General features: G+C 41.7%; 1 protein-coding gene across 1 annotated transcript in view; it reads right to left on the reverse strand.

Moving 5' to 3' along the window:
* The window catches only part of LOC122815689 (copine-8), a 3,116,673-nt gene that overhangs the window by 2,632,378 nt on the left and 460,579 nt on the right, over positions 1 to 23,716 (reverse strand). The window lies entirely within an intron of this gene.

A 23,716-nucleotide genomic window follows, 5' to 3' on the forward strand; every position in this document is an offset into this window, starting at 1 on the left:
TATTAAAAAGCAACAAACTACACTAAGTGCTTTCATCCTGTTAAAATTCAAAGGACTACATCAGAGTGAATGATGACACTGTTTTCATCAACATAAATACTAAAAACCAACTAATCACAGCAGTCAATTTGATACATGCTAATTGATAATTAAAAAAGTATACTTTACAATCTATGATAAAATAAAAACTTAGCAAAAAAACAATAAATGTGTATAAAAAATCTTGATCTAAAACCCAAGATGAAGTGAATATTTCATAAATTTGTATTGTGTATATCAAAGTGCATTCGCTTTTCTTTTCAAAACACTCATAATTGATAAATAATCATTCAACCTAGGACATCTAGACGCATTTAGCCTCAATTGCCACACCAGTTCTTTATACACTAACAGAGTTTCAAGGTCACCCATCATTTCAATTTCAACAACTCTGTCAATAATAAAAAAAACATAAACTTCTTAAAGCTAGGGCATTCAAAACTGTGCTTATTTAAAGTATTAGTATTTTTATTTTTACTTATATCATCTGTGTGCTCTCTAACTCTTTTCCTAAATTTTCTATTAGTTTTACCCACATAAAATACATCACAAGAACTACAGCTAGCAAGGTATATCACATGTGGTATCACAATGACATCTACCTGGACACAAAATAGTTCTGTCAAAACCATGGACCACTATATATGGTCGGTCATGTATGAACCTACAAAACATAGAACACCCACATTTCCTCATAACACCTTGCTTGAAATTTGCATTCACATTTGGGGCATTACTTTCTAGCAACCTTTTGATCCTTTTTCAAAGCTAATTTATTAAAACTGTGCATTCAGATGTAAATACCTAAGGGAGAGCAGAAATCTACAATGTGGTTGATGTTTCAGGAAATACTGACTGTGCTAAATGTCTCAAAAGCTCCATTAATATCAATTATAATGTCACTTGGGTACAAGTAAAGAATAATGTTGCTAGGGAGTACATCTATCCCATTGTAAAAATGTTGAACCAAAAGGAAAAACAAACTGATCAATATAATCCCATTACACTGTTATCTACTGGAGAAGTTGTTTCTATAGTTTGCTGTAGCAGTGACCCTATTAGGATTGTTTCTGAATCTTCAACACTTGTGCATCAGCTAGTTGGCAATGCAGAGATAAGGTATCTAGGTGGTGTGATGAGTAAAGCAATATTACTTTAGCAAGTGCTTATCAAAACAATCTAACTGTATCCAGCAAAAAGGGGACCCCAAGTCAAGATGATGACTAGAAAATACAACAAGAATGTTAGGGGAAAAAAGGGGAAGAGACCCTGGGGGGTTGGTATGACAGAAAAGGAGCAGACATTCCCTAGGAAATCCAGTCATAAAACTGTACAAGATAAGCAATTTAATTTCACTAAGCACATTAAAATTTCATAGCTCCTAATAATTGGTGACTCAGTCATAAAGGAAATCAAAAACATGCAGTAAAGGATAAGTTACGAAAGAATTACAGGCACAAGTCTATCACATTTAAGGATGCATGATATATGCTTTGGAGAGGATTTTCTCTAATAAAAGGACTTTTGGTGATTGCTACAAGTGGTGTAAATTATGTCGATACAATAGACATTGCATTTTTTTCTAGTGTCACAGATGGTATTATCAAGTTAAGTAAAACCAAGAGCTTTAACCTTGTTATGTGTGATTTTATTTCAGCTCTTAAGTTAATTAAATATCTGGTAAATATTGCAGGAGAGATCACAAACTGCATCTAAAGGGAAACTTCTTCTGGAAGAAATAAAAGTTTAACAGTTTGGAAGGAAATGGTAGATAGATCTGTCTGTTATGGTTGGATAGGCTTCATCTAAGTCACCAAGGAAATAGGTTTCTATTAGGAAAATTAATTAAGATTGTAAAAGAAAATTAGGATGGAATATAGGACAGCACTTTCTAAGGTAAAATCTACAAACTCCTTAACATAAATTAAGTGTAATGCTAGACGCTTAAATAACAAATTTTAGAGAAGCAAGAATATCAAAAGGACATTATCATATCATCTAAGAGTCTAAAACATGATTCTCTGACTCAAAAAAAGGCTCTTTACAGCAAAATGCACTGGTTATCATAACTACTGAAGGTGCAGAAAAGGGTGTGGAGTCTCTGATTATGTAAACAAAGCTTATAATTCACAACTACCTTATACTCAAAGTTAATGGGGTGTCCATTTCATTATAGCACCACCCTCAAAAAGCATGCATTAAAAATTAATGGAGTGCCCATTTTGTTGTGTCACCACCCTCATCAGACATACATTAAAAGTTCAAAAGGGTGCCCATTCCATTACAGAATCACCCTCACCAGCCATAGATTAAAGATTAATAGGGATGTCCATTACATTAAGACTCCGCCCTCATCAGACTTACATTCAAGTTTAATAGAGTTCTCATTCCATTATGCTATCCACCTCATCATACATACATCAAAGAGTAATATGACTGCCCATTCCTTTATGATATCACCCTCATCAGGCATAGATTAAAATTTAATAGGGGTGTCTATTTCACTATGTCCCTGCTATCACTAGGTATATGTTAAAATTTATTAGAGAATGGGCGACCTGTACTTCACCATTCTGATTGGAAAATGAACGTTCATTAGCAGAGTGTTAATGTACTGTAATAATGTAATAATGCCCACTGGAAAACAAGTCTGTCAATTCAGAGCAGCTATCAAACTGCTGTGGAGCTCGGACTGTAATGGAGATAATGGCAGCCATTATTTTATAGTCGCTAAGAAGCACTTTTGTTGTTTAGTAAGTGTGAAATTAAAAAATATATAAAACTCTGTGTGTGTATGGCTGTGTGTGTGGGCATATACATACATGAAAGTAACAGTGAGAGGGATCAAGCCATTACACTTGCTAAGCAGCACTTCTGCTCTTTAGTGAGCATAAAATTAAAACAAACAAATAATAAAAAAAAGAAAAGTGTGTGTGTGTTTGTGTGCATGAGTGGGTCTGTCTGCATGTGTAAGTGTATGGGTGCTTGCATGCATGAGATCAGAAGTATGTGTATGTGTGTGTGTGTGTGTGTGTGTGTGTGTGTGTGTGTGTGTGTGTGTGTGTGTGTGTGTGTGTGTGTGTGTTTATGTGACAGACATAGAGATCAATCAAGCAGTGAATGGAAATATTTTAAAAGGTATGCATACCTCTCAACCTCTTAGCTCAAGAAATCTGGATAAAGCCTAAATTAATGGTGGAACAAAGGCTTAAAAATAGGGACAGATTTTAAATTTTTTTCTTATAAAACTAGAAAGTTATAATAACATGATTTAAGTTAACATGCATTCTCTGATGGATATGAAGTCCATACCTCTCACCTGTTCCTGATTTTCAGATACTCTCCTGATTTTTGAATCAAATTTTAGCTCTGCTTCCCTTAATCCCTCCTAAAACTGGGGACTTTTGGAGAAAAGGGTAGTGAATTACACTTAATAAACAATGAGAATAAACAGAGTTACAGACTTTTTACTTTAGAAAATATACATTAATTCACATTCTGTTATTTGTCAATGCCTCAGATTAACAGCACTTACATTTTAAAAGTATACCTCATTACTTCTGGATTTGACCCTGATTAGTTGAGAGCTATGCTAAGTCTGAAACTCAAATGTAACTCATTATTTAGTGACTTCAACCACCAATGATTTGCCAGTATATACTACACCAAGTTTGAAACAGCAGATGGAGGAATTATTTTACATCAAACTGATAAAAAAAAAAAAATATATATATATATATATATATATATATAGATATATAGATATATATATATATATATATATATATATATATATAGATAGATAGATATATATATATACACACTGTGTGTATATATATATATATATATATATATATATATATATATATATATATATATACTGACAGGTAACTACTCTACCCTCCTTAGGATCTATTACTTGAGTCATCTGTTCTTACTAACTCTATACCACAGGGCTTTGCTGTATTATACCTATTGGCCACTAGGTGGCACCCTAATCTCGGCCTGTGTGGTCATCTATTTTCCCTCCTCCCCTGTATTGGATTCCAGACCACCTTTCACTTACCTTGCTGTACTAGACTGCTCCTAAGGTTGTCCCTTGCTACTTAGCTATTGTCCTCCTATTTCCTCTCTACTATCCCTTAACAATTATACAGCTGAGCTATCATACCCAACTCTCCTGGAACTTCCAAGGGCTCCTCAAGAGTCTGCTGCTCACTGATTGTCTCTGGAATTTCTTCTTTTACCTGTTCTAACCACTCCGCTCCCCTACTCTACCCCCAAATTCCCACCCACCCCCAGTGGTCCTAAACTTATACTTCACTAACCACTCCCCCCTTTTTCTCATTCTATCATTATCCTCCTCATCACTAAGCCACTCCCCTACTTCTATCATTCCTCATTAGTAATAATTAACTCTCTTTGGGCTACTCACTCACCTTTCCTCACCATTTACTTCACTGACTACTTCCCAAATCAACTCCTATACAACCTCCACTAATTTCCTATTTGCATAATTTAACCCTGCTCAATCTCTCTCAGCACTCTCTCCTTTTTTCTGCTTCACCTACTCGCACAAATTACTCTTACCTCATTTCTACTTATTACAATGGCCCCAACACACAAAACTATTTTCACATACTACTCTTAACTACCACAATAGCCTCTCTTACAATACCTTACTCAATAACCTTCTTAGAAAATCTTTCTCTTCCCGAACAAAACCATCACTTCCAGCAAACTTTACCATCTTCTTTCATCTACTCCCTTAGCCACAGTAACATAACCTGTACCTCTAACTATATACTACCAAAATATCACAGAGCAACCCATGTTACTTACTTCACTACCAAAAAGGATTTGAATAATTTCTACAAAATCCTTAAATTTCTACAATATCCCCAGCAATACCCCTCTCCTAGATGGTGATATTCATCCAAACTCTGGCCCCAATACTGACTATACCAATTACCTAGACAATTTAACATTGCCTGTGATCTCTACATTAAGTAAACCACCTAATTCCCTCCTAATAGCTCACTTTAACATTTGAAGTATAAACTATAAAATTTCCCACCTGCATGCACTCCTAGAAATGCACTCATTTGATATTCTCTGCCTTACACAGACTTGGCTAAAACCATCTAGTCTGGACCAGGAAATTACCCCTCCTGGCTATAATATCCTTAGATGTGACAGTAAAACAAAAAAAGGTGGAGGTATAGCCATTCTCTATAATAATCTAATCTCCAAATTTCCCCCTTTAATGTGCTCCCATCATTAGATACAAAGTCTGAAACCCTGACTGCCAAACTCCAAATCAACAACTCCAAATCTATCTAATTTGCATGTATCTCCCCCCTGGTAACAATACCAATACTCTTGAAAATTTACTTAGTTACCTCTCTACCCAACTACCCCAGGAGACCATTGTACTGGGTGACTTTAACATCGACTGGTCCACCTGCAGTTCCCCTAACCCTACTAATCACATAAATCTCTTTGGATTCTCACAAATAATAACCACTCCTACTAGAATCCACAAACCTAGCAGTAAGGAAACCACGCTTGACTGGATCCTTATTAATAGCCACCCTGAAACTTATACACCAGGAACCCTTCCTGATGATATCAGTGACCATATGACAAAAAGTCCATGTCCCAACTACTAATAATTTCAAAACCTCCCGCTCTAAAAAATTCTTTAATCCAGACAGCTTCCTAAACGAACTACAAGCATGTGACTGGTCACCAATGACTCATCTTAACTTGATGAAGCAGTGACCTACTTTAACACCAAATTTCTTCAAATCCTAGATTACCATGCACCTTATCGCTCTTCTACAATAAGAACCAAATCTGCCCCATGGCTCACAAAACAAACTAGGCAAAAGATGCTCCTCATAAATAAACTCTGGGCTAAAAGGAGAGCCACCAAATGTCCATCAGATCACCTCCACTTTAAACAGTTAAGAAATGCCACCAAGAATGATATTCTTAGAGATGAAAAAGACTTCTACCTTCACCTCAAACAAACCAGTCAACAAACTCCACAAAAATTTTGGTCAGGGGTAAACAAACTTCTTCAGCCAGGCCACTCTACTACTCCTGCCCCTGCAGGATTCAACCAAAATAACTCCAACCAGATTCCTGATACCTTTAATAACTACTTTACAGAAGCCATTCTAACCCTAGCCAATTCTTTACCTCCTTTTACTGCTTCCCCACAAAATACCTCTAAGACTTCATCTCCTACCTTTCAAATACAACCTGTACCTACATCTCTCATCTGTAAGCTCCTTCAAAAAATGAAACCTTGCACCCCTTCTGCTGACCATCTCCCAGCCTAATACCTACAAATTGTCATAAAAGCCATAGATTATACCATCTCTATCTTTATTAATAGAACTATTTCAGAAGGCAAAATCCCTACCATATGGAAAGTATCCCACATCATCCCTCTACATAAAGGTGGATCATCTATTGAGCTTTCTAACTTTTGGCCTATTGCCTTACTCTCCCCAATAGCTAAGGTAATGGAAAAATGTATTCACAAACAACTACTTAACCACCTTCTATAAAATAATCTACTGGCAAACTGCTAACATGGCTTCAGGCCATTTCATAGCACAACGACTGTCCTGCTATCCTTCACCGACTCTATAAACAAAAATCATAACAATAACTCTTTTCCTCTTCACTATTTATTGACCTGTCAAAAGCCTTTGATATGGTTAACCATAACTTACTTCTAGACAAACTAAAAGCCAATTCACTCAATCCACAAGCATTACAATGGTTTAGGTCTTATCTGGAAAACATCCCAAAGTACTGCTTGCTGTCTAACAATCTGTCTACATTACTTCCAGTAAATATTGGTGTACCCCAAGGCTCTATCTTAGGTCCCCTTCTTTTTTCCTTATTTATTAATGATCTACACATAAACATTCCACAAGCTACCTGCATTCAATATGCAGATGACTCTACTTTAATCTGTACAGCTAAGAATATAGCCTCTGTCCAGTCCCTCACCCAAACTGTTTTCCATAATGTTGAAAATTGGTTTATGCAAAACTATCTCCTCCTAAATCCAAAAAAAAAAAAACAAATTACTGCTCTTTACTCCAACTCATAAATCACCTTATCCATTCTTCTCAATAACCTCTAACAGTGCTACCAACATAACCCCAGATACTACAACCCGTCTACTAGGTGTAACAATTGATAATCACCTCAACTACGATGACCACATTAACTCCACTATAAAGTTTGTTAATAAAAAACTTGGTACCCTCTATAGAATTAAACCCTTCCTTACCCCTTCTGCCAGAAAAACTATTGCCCAGACCCACCTTATTTCTACCCTTTTCTATGCCTCTGCTATATATACGAACCTATCTAAAAACAACCTCTCCAAACTTTCCACCTGTTATAATAGCATAGCTAGATTCATCACTTGCTCCCCCTTTAAAAGTCACCACTGCCTCAACCTAAAACAACTGGGATGGCTAGAATTACAGAACCATATACTTTGTCAACAATTACTTATCACCCAAAAGATCCTATACCACCCCAACAACACCACTATCCTCACTAATATGATTACACCATACAAAAATATGGCTACACTATGCTCTGCTAATAAGCTCCTAGTTTCCTCTATTAAATCTAAGAACAAAGCTGGTGACTCACTTTTCTCGAACACAGCAGGTAAAAACTGGAATCAGCTTCCTTCTGAAATATCAACCCTTGCTTCTACTTCTCTATTTAAAAAACATCTTAAAGAACATCTTAAAACTCACTGGCTATGTCCATGTGCGAACCCAGACTGATATCTCTTTCCCCTTCCTGCTCTCACCCCTTTCTCTACTCCTCTAACCTATGCCTCTAATTCTAGTCACTACACTTTCCTTCATAGTATGAGGATAAAATAAAAGGGTTTTCTCTCCTAATTGGGTCTTGCTCAAACTTACTATTGTGTTTAGTATAATTTTTCTTTTGACCAATGTTGCCTTTCTACTGTGATTTTACGTGTCTTTTGATATATTGTAAACTTTGTCACTGTTCATGCTTGGAGCTTTTCTCCCTGGGCCTCTACTGAAAATGGACATATATCCAGTTATACTAGCCCGGTCAACAAATGTAAAATAAATAAATAAATAAACAATTTAACAAATAGTTCCTTTTCTAAGCACAATAACTGTGCAAATAATGCCCTTCCAAGGATGTAGAGGTCCTCCATCTGTGGTATTAGGCCTCAGAATACCCCTGGTTGGGTGTTATTTACATAATAACACAAACTCCAGTCAGCATTATTGCTTGCATAACAGTAGTATATGCATAATAATGAAATATAAACATATGCCCTTAAAATGTTTTATTACTATTACAGCTCCATCTTCTTACTTAATAACACAATAGTACAGCAAAGTCCTAGATGGTACTAGAGATGGGACACCAGCACTAAACAATTGCAACCCACTTTGAGAACTGCCAAGGGAAATCTCAGCACAACCATTTTAACTGGCATGAAAATCCAATGGTGATAAGTGCAGACAAACTTTATGTCATAAACTACTAGACATATGTAAGAAGCAGTTTGAACTACCAGCGATGAATAATTCTACTTCTGAATAAGCTTATAAAAATGGGTACTTTGGGTTCTTACTCTTTATCTATCAGGCAGATGAAGCCAAATTTCAATAGTACAGGAATAACAGATTCATAACTCTGAGACCTGTTTGCATACATTTGATTAGTCTGTGATTTTGTACAGAGGAAACAAAACAACAATGTAGAAAACTGGAACACAGATGATAGTACTGTGGCTTAGATAACAATACTGTGCCGTATGCTAATCAGTTTTTCATCTGGTTATATTAATACACCTGTTCCACAACGACCTTTTGCCATGAGTGTGAGGACCACCAACCACTACCTACTACACTAGGGAGCTCCTATCCAAGTATAAGGAACCTCAGAAATGGTTGAATATAAAGTTAAGTAGGGCTGGAAAAATAGTAGTTTTGTCACTCCATCACTAGAGCAGAAAGTGAGATGATAAAAACAAGGATAGCTTCTGTATCTGCTGTATGATGAATATGCATCAACAATACTGCCATCTATTTATGTATAAATGTATAGTTGTTTTTATTTTTATTTATTATTTTATTTTATTTGCAGTTGGTTTACCAAGATAGTCCATTGGGCCAAGATGAACTCATTTTCAATGGAGTCCTGGGGAGAAAAGCTCCAGACATTTTAGGTTACAATAGGTTCTTAGACATGTTTAGACATTGTAAAAAAAATTTGAGTAGACAATACAGATAATAAATAAACAATTACAATTAATTCAACAAGAGTTAAAACTTATATGAGAAGCAGATTAAACAGGATTTTACAATTAAAAATAAGAAGTCATTACATATTAAGAGTCCTACACTTTTGGGGTATAGTGTAGTATATTCTTGCAGATACTATAGTAATAATAATATAAGAGTTAGGAGAAATGTTAGAGTGAAATCAAGGGTATAAGCAGGAGAAAGGAAAGGAAAAGGAAATACCCAGTATTAGTTATGAGGGGTGGGAGCAAGAGCATTCCCACTGAGATAGAAGATGTGAGTGAAGAGATTTTTTGAAAATAAAATGGTTAGAGTGATATGGATAGATGGCGGTAGAGAGTTCCAGAGTCGAGCTAGGCCATGTGATAGAAGAATTTTGCCAGGGGGATGGGTTGGTTTATACACTTCTAATAGATTTTGGTTGTCAGACCTTAATATTCTGTCAGGTATGTGCATTTTAAATACAGAAGACAGGGAGGGACAGAGTTTTTAAGCCAAGAAAAGTGCACCTTGCAAAGTTTAGTTTAATATTCTGCAGTAAGGAATTAGAAAGCATTTTTAATACTGCAATGGTCATGAATACCTTACCATATATGGACTGGCACACATAACTTCACAGGTAATTTCAATGTGATTCTGAGTCTAAATACATTGGGCAGGATTCACGAAGGCTTGCACAGAGTCTAAGAGTAGTGTAAGACTCCATGCAGCCCTCGCGATCCAGGAACAGCCCGAAATTCCGTGTAAGAGACCAGCTAAAATGCCTCTTACACGGAGTGGGCGTGGATATGCTAATCACCTCACTTGCAGCCAAAAGGCATGCAAATGAGGTAGATTAGCGATCCAGGAAGCCCAAAGCAGCCCGTGTAAGAGCCGTTTTAGCTGCAGAAATGTACTCAGTTGCCAACTGAGTACGTTTCTGCAAAAAACACAATGGAGCCGTGTCAGCTCCAAATAAAGGGTGCATATGTGTCAGGCAGCATGCTAATGGCCAAATATGTGGCCATTGGCAAGGTACCCCCATGCAAATATGAGAAATAAATATTTTTTTTTGGCGATCGCCGGTGTTTAAACGCAGCGCAACCCCGCGCAAACGGGCTGCGCTATATAAAAACATAAAAATGAAGGTTATAAACCCACAAATGTGGGTTTTATGCAATACATGGATTTACAATGCAGGGACCAGAAGACCAAAAACAACATGGCCACCGTTTAGTGGTTGCTAAGGGGGGAAGCTGAGTCTAAGACATGTAACTAAGCATTAGTAGGCAATCTGATGTAAATGAGTGTTAGGATACTGAATTCCACTGTCACATATCAAATGAGCACATTCTGAGTAGTGTAAGAGATACATAAGGGGGAGGAATAGAGTAGGAGATAGGTGACATCACAGGGGGGAATGGCAGAAAGAAATGCAGTTCATTGGAGGTCAGTGTTACATGACAGATTTCAGACACATATCAAGGAAAGAGGAGTGCCACAAGATAAGCATGGGAAAGTCAAGAAATGGAAGGTGTACACTGTTGCTTACACCAAAGTTTCTTGCTGGGCGTGCATGCGCACGTGTGAGCGCCATGAGGCACGAGTAGGGCAGTGTGCACGCGTGTAAGGCAGACTGAGCATGTGGGAGCCTGTTGGCAGACTTGTAAGACTGTTTGCGCTGGTGTGCGCGCGTTTTAACCTGAATAACAAGATTCTAAATTGTGTAAGCATGTGTGCGTGCGTGTAAGCCACTGTGAGTGTGTTTCTGCTGGTATGCGCGTTGCTCCCCTCCTGATGAAACAGAAAGGAAACAGGAAGCAACAGAATTAGTAGGAAGCTAGCAGGGAATACTGCTGGAGCTAGCAGGTGAAAACAATTAGAAGCAGGCAATTACAGAGGCAGAATAGTAGCCCAGCCAAGCACTTAAAACTCTGCAAACAGCAGTGCAGGATGTTTCTCTCAAGAGACACTGCAAGACAGGAGTAAGCTATTAGAAGTGAAAACTGAAAAAGCTGAACTCAGAGCAGAAATGCTAGGGGCTGCCATAGCTGTCATAAGGAGACATAGGCTACTTGCTGAGGGTGGTGACAATCCTAATGGTGCCAGACAACCCACAGTGAGGAGACAGAGAAGAGTGTACAGGCCCAGGGTCACCTACCACGGGTTACATGAGCTGGAGATAGTGGAGCGCTATAGAGTGGACAGAGACCTCCTGCAGCAAATTGTCAAGCTGTGCAGGCCACGCCTCACACACAGAACCAACAGAGGGGAACCCATCCCAGTGGAAACCAAGGTATGTGTTGGCCTAAGAATACTAGCAACAGGTACCTTCCAGAGACCAACTGGTGATATGATGGGGATATCACAGGCATCAGCCTCCAGGGTACTGCACCAGTTCCTGGATGCCATGTCAGCACATGTCGGTGATCATGTATATTTCCCCAATGCCCGTGAGGTATTGGCCAGCAATATGCGTCTCTTCCAGCAAATAGCAGAATACCCTGAGGTAGTGGGTGCAATGGACTGCACGCACATATGCATCAAAGCACAAGCCGGTGAGCGGGGTAGTGCCTACATTAACCGCAAGGGCTTCCCTCCATCAACTGCCAGGTCGTGTGTGATGCCCAGGGCATAATAATGAATGTGTGTGCTGGCTGCCCTGGGAGCTACCATGATTCCCATATCTGGCATTTGACAGCTGTACCAGACATTTGCCAATGGGGACATCCCACATGGACACCTAGTGGTGGATGCAGGTTAGGCACTGGAGCCGTGGCTGATGACACCCATCAGAAATGCACACACACCTGAACAGGAACGCCATAATGAGGCACACGCACAAACACGTAATGTAATAGAGCGTGTGTTTGGGCTGCTCAAGTCACGGTTCTGGTGTCTGGACACATCTGGTGGAGCCTTGCAGTACTCACCAACTACATGTACCCAAATTGTCATGGTATGTGCTATGCTACATAAAATGATCTTGCGAAAACAGCTGCAGCAGGACCAGCATAGGGCTGGGCCAAACAGCCCCCCACCATTGCCAAGGCCATCACAGGCAGAGCGTGACTCAGAGGAGGAACAACCTGAGCCTGCCCCAGTAGGCAGAAGGAGGCGTGCCCAGTATGCCCTGGCCTTGGCAAAGAGGCAATGCATAGCACATACACTGGCTCAGTAGGAACCCTGGGAATGATACCCCTCTCTGACTCACTCATATAATAACAGGGATGCCTAAAATGACATAACCTGCTCTCAAACATGTACAGGGAGTGTAGTATGTGCATCCGACAGAAGCAGCCCTGCAGCACCACCTGAGGCATGAATGCCATGTGCTAAGCAATGTAACACCATGTAGTATATGCACACTTGATGACCCTGACTAACATCCTACCCTCACCAAGCATGATGCCACAATATGACAATGAGATGATCAATTGCAATAATTGGCTGAATTATTGCAGTTAGTCAAAGGGGATCCAATGTGTGCCAGCCTGGGATGACATGCTGAGCATGACATGATGCTCCACCTGCTAGGGGTGGCGTGCACCTATCAGTCCAGGCCTTATGGATACTGACAAAGGCTGTTGTTACCCACAGCGTGCCCTGAATAGGTAAGGCTCAAAACACAAACCCACCTCCATAGGTATCACAAGGGATAAGAACCTAGATGTAATGCTACCCAATGCCAGAAGTCTAAACAGCAAGATGCATGCAGTCTAAACTCCCCCAGTATGGAGAATGTTGATATCTGTCCTGTAACAGAAAACTGGGTCAAGGCTCACAACAGCACCCTAACACTATCAGGTTACACCTCATACTGTGCTGTACAGCCTCAAAACATGGAACAAGCTACAAAAGGAGGGTGACTAGCAATAATTGTCAAGGATAACCACACCCCCATGTTGGTACCACAACAAGAAGCAGCATGGACTAGCCATGATCAAGTAACAGTGGCTAAAACTGCCTCCCAGTTTATAGCCTGCTACAGACTACCATCCTAACACCAGGAACTGCACTTGGCCTATGTTGGAATACATGAATATATCAAGCCCTCCAAACCACATTATATTGGGTGACTGAAAATACCCAAACATAGACTGGGAGCATTATACTAGCTCCAACACTGTAGGACTAAAGTTCCTAGAATCCATAAACCAAAATGGCCAGGAACAACGTACCACTCCCACAAGAGGGGTAAGCATACTGGATGTGATAATCAGCAACATGGGTACTGGATGGCAAGATGAGAAGTGTATCCCTCACTGGTAAGGTCAGACCATAGAGTAATCACACTGGATATACACATCCTGACCACAGTCCCTGGCCAGAAAACCACAGTGAAAAACATGTGTAAAGCAAAAGTTGCACTCCTGCAAACTGATGTGGAATCCATTAAAGGCCCTGTGCAGGTGCAAAATATGGGCCACACCTCAGAACCTGTTATACAGGCATTCCATGAACACTGCCAGGAATGCTTGGATTATGCAATCCCAAATAAAACCAAGACACAATGCCATACATGCAGGCATCTGGCATGGTGGACTCCAGCCATTACCAGACCATGCAAGAGAATGAGGAAGCTACTACATGATAGAGCAAACATAAAAAGGGAAGTAATCACTGATCAGTAGTAAGGCAATAAAATATGTCCACACATACAGTCCACTAAGGCCAGCTACAACAAGTTGAATCTGTGAATCTTGAGGCAATGTTACACCTGCCCCAAGTACACAGACAACCCTCAACTCCCCCCAAGAAATACAAATATATGTGAGAGATGCAACCATTTATCCAAACCGGAGGCTGAGCTCCCTCAACTCAGTACTCTCAAAACTAGTCAGGAGGAGAAGGTAACCACACACACCACAAACCCAGTCCCACATAGACCTATCACAACTGCAAACCAAAGACATAAACACAGAAAACATTCCCGGAGGCCCTAATTACAAACACACCACATCAACAGAGGCCTCCAAAGCAGACACCCAAGCAACCACTACCTCCAAACATAGCACATGCAACACATAGTACACAAAGCTGGTGTGCCAAACAGTCACAGGCCAGAAGGAGAAACAACATGCCTGATACAGTTGTAATAGGTGACTCCATAGTCAGACACACTGCTGTCCCGCTCACCAGACTGAACAAGGGAAAGAGTACAGTAAGCTGCCTGTAGGCTGCTACAATACGCCACATAACACAAGTACGCAGGTCACCCCAAAGCAAGTAGAAATATGATGCAGTCATTGTCCATGCTGGCGTGAATGACCTGAGATGTACCTCCCCGGACTACATGAAAAGAGACATAGATGAGCTTTCCGATTATGTAGTCCAGGCCGGTATGACACTGAACGTTTGCAGCATCCTACCCTAACCAAGAGTGATGCCACAGTACAATCACAGAATGATCAGCTTTAACAAGTGGCAAAATTACTGGTGTCATTCCAAGGGGATCCAATGTCTGTCTGCTTGGGATGTCATGCTTGACAAGCCACTCTGCTGTTCCAGGGATGGCTTGCACCTGTTACCCCTGGGCGTCTGGATATTGGATAAGGCTTTTGCCACTTCCATAGAGCTTTTCGTAGGCACGGCTGAAAAGACTAACCCACCAGCCTAGAAAACATAAGTGGAAAGAAACATAAGGGTAATGCTGACCAATGCCAGATGTGTAAACCTCAATATGCATGCTCCCAAGGCCCTCCCCAGTATGGAGAACATTGATGTCCGTGCAGTGACAGAAACCTGCAGCAAGGCTCCTGACAGCATACCAGCACTACCAGGTTATACCTCATATCATGCGTTATGACCCCAAAACCTGGACCAAAACATAAAATGAGGGGGAGTATCCATATTCAGCACAGACACCCACACGTCCAGGTAACTGACAATGCACGAAGCATCGGAGACCACCCATGTGCAACTAACCGTAGGCAACACTGCTGTACAGTCTGTAGCATGCTACAGACCACACTCTCACACACAGGAACCCCACCCAGCTGTCCTGAAGACACTGGACAGTATGAATGTCTCACCAAATACCAAACAAGGTACTCACAAATTACCACATAGGTGGTAATCCATTATGTATGGAAGGAGTAATCAGGGACCTAGGGACACAAGTGGACAGTAACCTGTTATGTGACACTCACATTGCCAACGTGGCTAGGAAGACTGTCTATATTGGACACCGTATCATGAAAGGATTCACATCTATGTCAACAGAGGTCATTGTGCCCCTATACTGTTCTCTTATCAGACCCATAATCTAGTACAATGCCTCATTTGGGATGTACCTTACCCGACACCTGCAGCAGTTAGAAAGACCTCAAAGGTACCTCACCAAGAGGATAAAGGGTCTCAAATATATGTCATATGCTGCCTGGCTGTAGACACCCCAGCTGAATGCAGTCACATACTGCCTACACAGAGGCATTGTATGCCTGTTGTACAAGGCCATGTCCAACACAGGAGTAATGGACATGCTCCACCCCAGAAAACCCATATCCATCAGAGCTGCGAGAGTGAGAGATGTCAACCTCAACACATAATGAAATAGGATGTACTGGAGGGACAGATACATAACCCAGAGGCTCCCTACACCCTGGAACAGAATCCCACTCCATGTTAGGCAGAGCCCCTCACTGACACTCTTCAACAGGAATCTTGTCAAGTGGATGGATGATCGTAGATGTACACTGGGGGTCTTCACTGTGTCACGTCCAGACAGAGGCACAGTAAAGTAAATCATAAATAGGTTCATAGGTGGGTACTAGGCTATCAGCCCTAGGGCCTATACAAGCCTAGCCATAACAATTCCCTGGCTATTTCTTCCCACATTATTTACTTTCCTGGACCCCTGTCTAGCAGGGTGACTGACGTGATCCCTGGGGTGAATTTCCTTTCTCCCATCCAATCGTCAAGGTTCCTCTTGAAGAGGTCCAAAGAGGCACTCTGCTTGACATGTATGGGCAATCTATTCCAGAGTCTGGGGAGTCTCTGGGTCAGGAACCTATCCCCCAGCATGTTTTGTTTATTTTGATGACAAGGTTTAGATCCCTGGGCGTGTAGCTCTGAGGGATTGGGATTTCTTTAAGTGTAGCATGTCCAACAGCTCTGGGTTTGACATGGCCTTGTATGTTAAGCAGAGATCGCCTCTGAGTAGACGATATGCAACAGAGTATAGCTGGAGTTTTTTAAGGTGGTCAGCGTAGGGCATCTGCTTTAGGCCTGTAATTCTTTTAGTGAGGTATTTCTGAGGCCTTTCCAGTTGTTGCAGATGTCTTGAGAGGTACATACCAAATGGGGCATTGTATTCTATAATGGGTCTAATGAGGGATGAGTACAGTGGGACAATGACCTCCTTTTTTCCGGATGAAAAGCCCTTCGTGATGAGGTGTGCCACATAGAAGGATTTCCTAACTGTTGTGGCGATGTGGTTATCGAAGGTGAGACCACTGTCCACCTGTGTCCCTAAGTCTCTTATCACACTTTCTGTGTTTAGTGTACTGCCACCTATATGGTAATTCATGGATACATGTTTTTCCCAAAGGTGATAACAATACATTTCTTGGCATTGAGCTTGAGCCCATGGCTCTGGCACCAAGCATCTGTTTCTGTAAGGCCCTTTTGTAGAGTATCCACATCATTTGGGGATTCAATAATGGCTCCCAGTTTGCAGTCATCTGCAAATTTTGTTAACCAGAGTCCCTTAGTGTTGACCTGTACTTCAGAGAAGTAGATGCCAAACAAGAGCGGCCCCAGGACTGAACCCTGAGGTACTCCACTTGTCACTTGTCTGGAGCTGGATTTGAGTCGGCTACTTTACAGTGTGGGTTCTATCAGTAAGCCATTTAGCAACCCATTGGGTGACATAGGGATTAATGCCCAACTTAGTAAGTTTATCTATGATTCCAGAGTGGGGGATGGTGTCAAAGGCCTTGGCAAGGTCTAAATAGGCTGTGTGGACCACCTTACCCTTGTCCATGGCTCTGGAGACTGATTCAAAGAAGTCAATCAGGTTCAGGAGACAAGATCGGCCCTTCACAAACCCAAACTGGGTGGGGTCCAGTGTTTGAAGGTTGCCAATGTCTTTGTTTATAAGTTCCATGATAATACGTTCCATGGCCTTGCAGATAAGGCTTGTTAGACTGATGGCACCGTAGTTTCCAGAATCGAAGGTGGATCACCCCTTGTGGATTGGGATAACTGTAGCTCTACGCCACTCAGTGGGCACGAAACCTGAGGTGAGGCTATGATTAAACATGACACTTAGGTGAGGTGCCAGTTCATATTGTAGTTCATGTAGTACACAGCCTGGGATGTCATCTGGTCCCATGGATGCTGTATTCTTGGCTTTAGAGAGTGCGTTTTGTACCTGTGTGGCCGTTATTACTAGAATTTGGCAATCTTCCGGTATTGAGATGGGCCATTTAGGGGGTGAGAGGGGGGTGAAGTTGGCACTGAATCGATCTGCCAGGATATTGGTAATATCCTTCGGATCAGTATATTTAATGCCATTCTGTTTTAGCTCAGAGCAGATCTGAGTATTGCCATTTAGATTCTTGACATAGTTAGAGAATGCTTTGTGGTTGTCTTTGGAATCTTTGGCAATTTTATTTTCGTAACTAGCTTTGGAGGATTTTATGAGGCATCTCAGTTTCTTACTGAGGCTAGTAAGGAGTTTTTTGCATCCTGGGATTTTCCTCTTTCTGCAAAAGTTTCTTCCTTTGTTGTAAAGTTTGTTTATGGCAGGGGACCACCAGATTGGCTTCCTTTTTGGATGAGAGCATTTTGGTTCTATTTGGGATGGCACGATTCATGCATGAGTGGATGTGCTCGTACAGTACCTTAGTGTAGGATTCAGCAGTTGAACTTTCAGTTCCCATCTGCATGGGTGTCATGAAGTTTGTCACTTCTGACTTGAGTAGCATGAAGTTGGCTTTGGAGAAGTTTTTTATGGTGGTTTCTTTACTGGGGGTGGGAGTGGGATGTGGATGTTAAGGGTGATTAGCTTATGGTCAGACCTGACTAACGAGGGGTGACCATAGGTATGGAGCATTGATTTCCCATGTTGGTAATGACCAGGTCTAGGATATTGGAGCCCTGGTGGGACTATGGATTAGTTGATCCAGGGCGTTGGAATTTATGAATTCCAAGAACCGTTCAAAGGTGTTGGGACATGAGTAGTTTTCCCAGTTAATGGCAGGGTAGTTAAAATCACCCAGTATTAGGGTGTTTGGTTCTATCTTAATATTTTCCAGTATGTTTAGAAAGGTGTAGTGAGAATCTTGGGGTATGTTGGGGGATCTGTAGCAAGCTACAATTTGGATTGCAGTCTTACCTAGTGTTAGTTGCACTTGGAGAATTTCAGACACATTGTGTTGACCAACTAGCCTGGTGGTGTGAATATCCTTGGTGAATATTGACACTCCTCCACCTTTAGTGTTTCGGTCCTGGTTTGGTGGCCGAAAAGTGTGGTAAGAGTTGTAGCCTGGTATTGCAGGGGTGCTCTATGGAGCCTTGAACCAGGTCTCAGTTACTGCACAGATATCGATGTTCTCCATTTTTAGGAGTGCCTCGAGAAAGTGCATTTTGAGGTTTAGACTTCTAGCATTGAGTAGCATTACCTTCAGATTTTGCATGCTTGCACCTGTTACGGTGGTGGTTTTGTCCTTTGAAGTTTGCCTAAAAAAGGCACTATAGGGGTGACAAGAGCCTTAGCCAGTAACCTGAATCCTAGGGGCGACAGGTGCAGACCATCTCTGGCAAAGCATCGTGGTCTGTCAATCATGTCGTCCCAGGCAGACAGATACTGGATCCCCTTTGAATGACACCATAAGCTTAGCCAATTGTTGAAGTCAATCATTTTATCCTTATATTGTGGTATGATTCTGGGGGAAGGCAGGATGCTACTCAGGGCTAGGGTCATACCTGCCTGGGCCACATGATCTGAGAGCTCTTCCATGTCTCTTTTCATGTAGTCCAGGGAGGTATGTCTCAAGTTATTCACTCCAACATGGACAATGACAGAGTCATATTTGTACTTGTTGTGGAGTGACTTGAGTGCATGCGTTATGTGGTGGATCCTGGCACCCGACAGGCAGCTGACTGTAATTTTCTCCTTATTCAACCTGGTGAGAGGGACATCAGTGTGCCGGACTATAGAGTCACCTATGACTAAAGTGTTAGGTACATTGTCTTGCCTTAGGGGCTGTTGCTGGGTGGCACACTGGTGTTGTGAACTATGTGACACATTGGTTGTGATTGGTGTTTGTTTGCGTTTCAGCTTCAGAGGTCTTTGTTGCTTGGGCAGGTTACAGTTAAGGGCCTCTGCATATGTGGATTTAGTGTTGCTATATGTGGGTGTTGGTGGTGCGGGTTTAGAAGGGCTATGTGTTGCTTGCGGTGTAGTGTGGGTGTTAACCTTCTCCTCTTGACTGTTTAGCACAATCTTGGGTGGAGAGAGCTTTGCTTCCATTTTGGCTATGTAAGTGCATCTCTCACAGGTTGTAGTGTTGGGTGGTAGGAGGAGAGGGTTGTCTGTGTACATGAGGCAATTGCTGCATTGTCCTAGTATGCCCAGATTCACCAGGTGGACAGGAGAAATCACCGGAAGCTGACCCTTGGACATGCCTGGTTTGGGGCTTTTTTTTTTTTCTTTGTAAAGTATAGGAGCTGTTTCCTTAGCAAGGTACTTTGCAATTATAGGCTGTTTAGTGCCTACTATTAATTTCTCCTTGTTAACAAGGAGAGTTCAGTGTTTGTATTAGTTTAAGGCTTCCTAGTGCTTTCCAGCAGGTATTAGAGAAAGTGCTAGTCACAGGGATGCTTAAAGGTAAGATTGAAAAGAATGCACTCTGCAGTGTGCACTAGAGAAGTTAGATGTGAAAGTAGGTAACCTGAGTTTTACCTGTTTAAAAGTTAAGGTTTAGTGGAGAGTTACTATTTTTAAAACAGCAAGATGGATTGAAAGGGGTGGTCACTTTTGTATTTTGGTACTATGAAATACTGTAGGATGGCCAATAAATTTAAATAATTGAAGGGGTGGGATTTCAAAAATGATGATTTTGTGATTACTCACATAAGCCAGTGAAAGTAGAGAGAAATGAGATATATGGTCAGATTAACATAAGAGGCGGGCAACTAGAAAGACAGTGGTATTTAACAAGACAACTTAAATGGGTGGGATGGCGGGAAAAAATTCTGCCTGACTCAGAACAGAGAGAGCTGTGGTCTCTTTTGAAGTTTTAATATGCTGTTAAAACAGAATGCAAGCAAAATGGCCATAATATTCACATAGCAAGGGGTGGCAAAAGCCACACACACTCTGGCTAGGCTTATAAATGACCTAGGGCAGATAGCCTAGTATGAACCTATGAACCTATGAAGATACAAATTGTACAGGACACTAAGGATAATCAAAAGGCTTTCTTAACTGATGGTAGGAACCTTGTTGGGAATTCACAGATATGCTCTGAATCACTCAAATATTACAAACAACATACCAAACACACACACATATTGCCAACATCCAACCTGACAGGTGCAGTGCAACCCCCCCCAAAAAATGCAAAATATCTATCCCAGCAGACTGCTGGCCCCCTGACATTGCAGATGCTGAGGTAACAGCCAGCATCTACAAAGCAAAACACACAGCATCAATGGTTTGAGATGGTGTCCTGGGCTGAGTCCAACATGGACTCCAAGAAGAATGGAATGCCAAATAACACTACTGCTCAATGTCAGCCTTACCACAGGATATGTACCCAAAGAGTAGTGTACAACAACAGTGGTCCTTCTCAACAAAGGAGTTGCCTGAATGGATACTGCAAACTACCACCCCAGAATCCTGACAAGCTTGGTCTGCAAAGCTATGGAAAGGATCAGCATGTACCGCAGACATAAAGATATTGGGGACCTACTGACACCGGACCCTACCCAGTGTGGCTTTCTTAAGTGCGGATCCTGCCCCTTAAACATGTTTGACTCATTTGAAACAGTCATTAAGGTCATTGATGAGGGCAATGTGGTCCACACAGCGTAGCTGGACCATGCAAAGGCTTCCATACAATACCCCACATGTTCATTATAGATAAGGTCACCAGCTTAAATATAAACCCCTATGTCAGTAGAGGGGTTGCAAACCAGACCAAGGACAGAACTGACATGGTCAGACATGCTGCAGCCATATCAGATTACAAACCAGATATAACTGGCATCCCACAAGGCTTGGTCCTGGGACCTCCCTCGTTTGGTATATATGTCCCATAGGTACAGGCCAACATGGAAGGACTGTGTCTGAACAAGTTTGCAGAGGACTACAAACTGGCCACCATATCTGACCCTCCAGCTGACACAAGCATCCCACAAAAGGGCCACATAGAAACAGACAGCTGGTGCCATGGCCATGTTAGCAAGCTAATTGCAGAAAAGTGTATAGTCAACCCCTGTGGCTATACAGTAAGTGCCCACCAATTACCACATAGGTGTTAACCCATTAAGTACTTAACATGTAATGAGAGACCTGGGGACACAAGTTGATAGATATCCTGCATTGGACAAGCATGTAGCTGTAGTGGTTACAGAAACATACCATATACCCACCTAATCATGAAGGCTGTCACATCTAGATAAGGGGAGGTCATTATGGCTCTGCAGTCATCCTTCATCAGTGTTACAATTGACTACAATAGCCCCTGTGGGATGTACCTCAGCAGACACCTCCATCAACTGTAAAGTCCCCAAACGTACCTCACTAGGAGTATCAAAGAGCTTGAACAGATGCCATGTGTTGCCTGATTAAACAAACTGCAGCTCCACACACTGCCATACTGCCCACCCAGAGGCAAGCTGTGCCTGATGTATAAAGCCATGTCCAAGCTGGAATCAATGAACATGCTGCACCTTGTACAATCTGAATGGCAGTGAGCTATGCACATGAGAGACCTGAACCCCAGCACTGACATGCATAGGACAAGCTGTACTGAATGATCCATAACACAGAAGCCACCCCCACTCTTGAGTAAACTCCCAGTACAGGTTAGCCAGAGAGTCACTCATTGACTCTCCTCAAGAGGAATCTTGATGAGTGGATGGGAGATGGTAGGTTTACCCTGGGTATCACTGTTATGTCACGGGTAGACGGAGGCACAGTATACTAACCATGACATATGTCATGGCAAACTCCACTTACAATGTGTGTCGAAGGACAAACACACTCTACGACTAGCATTAGAAATGGCCTAGGGCACATCGCTAGTGTTTGCCAATGTACACCTATGTTGTGGAATACACTACCAATGTTGGACAAGCCTGGTTTAAGTAGTTCATATCTGACTCAATGCAACATGGTCAGATGTGCACAACTGGCCCCTAACCAGTCTGTTGGGCTCACTATGAAAATGTAAAGCAGCGATAGGACTAAAGCACAGGATACTGTCCACCACAGTGAAAGTACTGAACCAGTACACTATACGGTACTACAGTGTTAGGTCAGTATGAAAGGATGTTGACAACTGTATGCAAAGTATCCCATGCAAACCCTGGAGGCACAGTATAATCTCTGTTGTGTTCTGACAAAAAGCAGTTGGACAGTAAGTACACAACATGACACACAACACACAACCATAAACGTGAGATATTGTTGAAGTTCACACTCATCCACAAATGTGGTGGGCTGCAGAGTTCAACATATGGAAAGCTCACACTGGGCATGCTCGAACACTTTGATAAATGAGACATATGTCAGACAACATGCCATGGAAAGCCTGAACTGGGCATGCTCACACACTTAGGCCAAATCTCAGTTTAGCAGTTGGCCACACATATCTGGTATTTGTACGTGTTATTCCAGGAACCAACCACATTACAGCAATCTGCCCAGTGCACACAGTTAAATGACTACAGAGACATAAGTGATATAGTGGATCCCTCTCATATTCAAACATCTTCCACAGATACACAACTTGTTCATAGAAACAGGGAATGCTATGGCAATAAAGACCTGCAAACAGTCAATTAGCAACAAATATTGTGCATCTGACAATTAAACATATGGGTGTAGAGGTCAACACTAAGCAGTTTGCCCTAGGGAATCACAGCTTAGCCAGAGTGTGCTTGGTGTCTGCCTCCCCAGTACAGTAGGCTACTGTGCCACTGTAAAGTAGGTCACATAAGGCACCGTGTGAGGCTAGTGTGCTGTGCCTCCGTCAAGCAGGGACACAGTGGAGATCCCAGGGGTTGAATTTGCTAAGCCACATCCATGTTGTTGGTGTGTGCTGGAAGAGGGTTGGTGAGGACCTCTAACAGTAAGTGGGCATCAATAACAGACTGAGGGGAGCCTTATCTGCATTGTC

The sequence above is a fragment of the Protopterus annectens genome, chromosome 11.part0 (genome assembly GCF_019279795.1).
Source record: "Protopterus annectens isolate FY-2018-M chromosome 11.part0, PAN1.0, whole genome shotgun sequence".
NCBI lineage: Eukaryota > Metazoa > Chordata > Ceratodontiformes > Protopteridae > Protopterus > Protopterus annectens.